Source organism: Ceratotherium simum, chromosome 16 (assembly GCF_057802395.1).
Source record: "Ceratotherium simum simum isolate JZ-2026a chromosome 16, ASM5780239v1, whole genome shotgun sequence".
Lineage (NCBI taxonomy): Eukaryota > Metazoa > Chordata > Mammalia > Perissodactyla > Rhinocerotidae > Ceratotherium > Ceratotherium simum.
Genome location: NC_141915.1, coordinates 59936837 through 59941476, shown reverse-complemented (window position 1 = coordinate 59941476; position 4640 = coordinate 59936837).

Genomic DNA, 4640 nt, shown 5'->3' with positions numbered 1-4640 from the left:
CATATGTTACTTGGTGTGTCTGGCTTCTCTCACGAAGCATAATGGCTGAGTAACATTCTACCGTGTGGCTAGACCACATCGTGTTTATCCATTCATCTGTCAGTGGATGGGTTGTTCCCACCTTTTGGCTCTAGTGATTATTACTGCCATGAACACTTGTGCACATGTATTTATTGGATCTGTTGATTTTGCCCCCAAGCCACAACAAGGTTGCTGCCCCACGGCTTCCCCATCTCATGATAGTGCCACCCAGATGATCACACCAGAAACTCAGGACTCAATCTTCGTCCTCTCCAATCTTAACAGCACCATATATCAGCCCTGTTGATCACACTTCAAAATATCTCCAGAGCTCTCCTCTCGCCACCTCCACTGTGTCAGCTCTAGCAGCCACCACTGCCTCTCCAGTGGGGCTCGCAGCCCCTCTACAGCCCCCTGACTCCCACCTCTTGACATCTTGCTGCAGCCACATCATCTTTGTACACTTCATCTTAGCCAAAAGGGCGAGAGGTGATAAGCCAGGTCATCTTTCTAAACTGTTCCTCTGCCCCCAAAGAAAGAGCACCCTAAAGTGGCTCCTATGACAGCCATGTTGCGTTTAAACTTCATTTCATAGTCTGTAGGATCTTTTATGATCTGACCCTGCTCACCTCTCCTCCCACTCTCCCCTTTGCCTGCATTCGAGATGCCACAACTACCCTGGCCTTCTATCCTTGGATCATTCCAATCCCTGGCCCATCTGGGGGTCTTCATACTCCCTGCCCCTTCTTCCTGGAACACTCCTCCCTGGGGTGTTGCCATGGCCATCTCTTCTCACAACTCACATGGCACCTTCTTCCAACCACCGTGTAAAACAGCAACCACTAACTATTCTCTTCCACTCTGCCTCATTTAATTTGCATCACAGTAATTATAAAACCTACAATTATCTTATTGGTTTTCATGTTTTGTCGGCTTGCCCACCTCTGGAACACAAGCTCTGAGGGCAGCGCTGTCCATCCAGTCACCGCCCAGTCCAGCACCTGGATCAGCACGTGCACCAGAGAGACACTCTATGCGCATCTGCTGCCGAACGCAGGATGCCAGCAGTGTAGGGTGTGGGCTCCAGTTGGGTGGGTTCAGGTGGCACTTAGTAAGGTGCCCAGCCTTGGCTGGGTGGGTTAGAGTGGGCCGTGCCTAGAAAGAAAGTGTTTGCCATTTAATACCAAGTGATGGGTGGGGTTTCCAATAGGAAGTTGCTCTTTCGGCACAGCCCCTCAGATCCAGGACATCAACGCCTGTGGTGATGACTCCTGGAGACCCAGCCCAGCCCAGCAGCACTGCACCCGAACTTCCTGCCACCTGTGGACAAGAGGAGCCACCTTGACTGTCTCCACCCTGAGTCCAACATGGGCACAGGGAAGGAGGCAGGTCAACTCCTGAGGTGCAGCCCACAGAGCCGTTCCTGTCTTCCCCACCACTCTGGCGTGAGCTTGGGGAGGTCCTGAGCAGCCGGGACCCCGTCCTGTGTTCCTCCTGCCCTCTTGCCCTGGACATCCAGGCACACTGACTATGTGCTGGGGCAGCGACGGGAAGAAAACAGACATGGCCCTCCTTGAGATTAGTCTAATCAGGTGGATAGCACCCATTCCCAAATATAAAATGGTGGGAAGTGAGGTGCAGGGAACAGAGAGCTTGCTGCACCCGAATGTAAAGGTCCACCTTAGTGACCAGGAGCCCTGGGATGAAGGGCCCAGGCGTGAAGAGCAGTATAAATCCACCTTTTGGGGACTCAGAGCAGGGCTGTTTCTACCCCTCACTGGAGGTCACTTCAACTTTCCAGGCTGGGCCTTGGTTTTTCCAGCAGTAAAATATTTACGACAAGATAAATGCTTGCACCCTTTAGTTGGAACTGTAATTGAGGTTTCTGATACGAATTGAACATCATTCTGGATGTGTAAGCAGCGGAATTGTGTGCTGGCAGCCGAGCTGGGCTGTGAGTCTTGCTCTGGAAGTAGATGCTTATGAGCAGCACAACACAGCTACGCAGAACAAATATTTTAACAAACAGGGCAACTAACTAAGGCATGTTCTCAATACAAGACTAGATTATACTTGCCTCCTGGCGATAAAGCAAAACGCGTTTCAGATCTTTTTGACACGGTAAGAACTGTGGGGAGCCTTGTAGAGGCCGTGTAAGACCAGCCCTGCATTTGAACAGGAAAATCCTCTCTCAGAGCACCTGTCATCCTCTTTGCAATTACCCAGAGCCCTCACTCCTGCATGATGAAAACACGGCTCTCCTATGATCTAGCGCACCCACTTCCAGCTCCGAGTTCCCTAAACAGTGGATTTACACTCCTATCATCCCAAACAGGCCTCACAGTCACCAAGGTGGACGCCCCCCCCCCCGCCCCCCGTCATGTTCCGGGCGCAGCACCCTCTCTCTTGCGCCTCACTTCCCACACCATCTGTATTCGGGGAGGGGTCCTCAAGGAGGACGAAGACCAGGTCTGCTTTGCTCCCCGTTGTTTCCCCAGAGAGCACTGTTCACCGAGAGGATGCACCCGCTCCCACTCCACAGCTCTTGTCCTTTTCACGGACTCTGGCTAAAATGGTAAACAGTCAGTGGCCCCAAACAAAAGGAAGAGGCCTTTAAGATGTGTATTCAGACACAGCGAGAGGGACATTGCCAGGAAAATGGCATAAAATGTTACAAAACTATGAAGGTAAAAGACAAGTCTAGGCGGATCATGAAGGAGATTAAAAATCTCTGAATAAGGGCAGAAGTAAATTATCCTCTTCACACTTAGAAGAACGTGATAATTTCTTTCCCTCCTCGTTGATACCAGAATTGATAAAGTCAGTAATCTTCAGTTTACTTTCCCCACACTCCCGGTAAGGTTATTTTACATGCTATTAAGTACCTAGAACAGCACTCTCCAATAGGAATATAATATATAATTAAAATGTTTCTAGCAGCCATATTGAAAAAAATAAAAGGAAACAGGTGAAATTAATTTAAATAACATTTTATTTAGCCCAGTATATCTAAAATATTATAATTTCAACATATAATCAATATAAAAATTATTGAGATATTTTGTGTTCTTCTAAGTCTTTGAAACCTGTACTTGTAACAGAGCCCTAGAGCACAGTTTGCAAAACAGAGTGTGTACACCTCAGAGAGGGTACCAAATAATCCTTTATGGAGTGAGAAGATGACGTAAGAATTTATATTTGTATTTTACTTATTTTAAAGTCTAAGAAAGAAGTCCAGTTTCATAAATATTTGATTAATACTGGCATCCTTCATAGGCATGTTCATCACATCAATTACCTTGTAAGGTTTGGACATATTCTGAGGTCAGAACGAGAGCTTTTCGAGAACTAAACCGTCATTTACTTGTTTGCTGTCAACCTATTGCAACCCACTGCACTCTCCACGTGCCTGGTTTCGAAGATGAAACGACGAGCCAGTTTTAACTAAACTAACCTTCCCAACAGGAGAGCGTTCAAGCTCTCCTGGAAGGAGGCGGTGGATTAAAGCCATGCCCAGTGATGCGAGCCAAGCAAACAACGAGAAAGGACAGAGCTGACACTTGCGAGAGTGTAACCTTCCCGAAATTAAAAACATCATTCTCACACAACACAGGATGAACACAGTCAGGGGGCGAAGCTACTTCAGAAGCGTTTTGAGGAGTCGGTATTCAGACACTTAAGTTCAGGGTAAGAGGGTATAACGGGTTAACGCTCTACAGGCAACAAAGAGCCATCGCCTCCGGGGCGATCCCTCCTGCAGGGCAGGGTCGATTAGCGCCTCCACCAGACGCAGAATGACCCGCGAGCTGCAGTCAAACAGAGGCGCGTCCCCAGGTCACGCAGCCCGTCCCGGGGGTCCGGGGACGTCGAGACTCCACTGTCCGCATCCCCAGGCGTGGGCACTTTCTCTCGACACGCTCGACCCCGGGTAGGGGCTTTTCCATTAGGGGCCACTCAACCAGAGCTGACAAAAAGGCAGTCAAAAAACGCCAGATTTTCCGACAGTAGACTATTTCCAACTACTAGCAGTGAGGATTTACCTCTGGCGTCGGTAATAATGAGAATAATGCCTTCCCCACCGCGAGCCGCGCGCCTCCGACCCAGGTCGGCGATAAGGTCGGAAGAAGCGTAAAAACGAGGGAGTGTGCGCATCTGGGGACCCGCGCCAGGTTCCCATTCGAGGCATGGCCGCCTGGAGACCCGGCCCGGAGCAGAGGCGCCCTGGCTTGGCCCGCAGCCGGTCTTCCGGGGCTCCGAGTCTACCGTCCCGTTCGGAAACATGTCAGAACCCGCCGCCGCCACCACCACAAACCTTCCGAACGTCCACTTCACATACCCCGGGTCCGCCCGCCCCTCGGCACGTTTTATGCGAGATATCGCGGGATCTCACATCGCGAGAGCAGGAGCAGCAGCACCGCCCCTTTCCCTGCCTCAAGCTCCCTTTCCCCTTTCAATGAAGAGGAGGCCCCGCTCCTCGCGAGATGCGGCCCCGACGCACGCTCGTACGCACGCTCTTACGCACGCACGCACGCATGCAAGCACGCGTCAGTTCCTGGCGGCGGCGGCGGTGGCGCAGGCGCAGGGCCTTGCTTCCGCTTTCCGCTGCGGCGCGCGCTCTG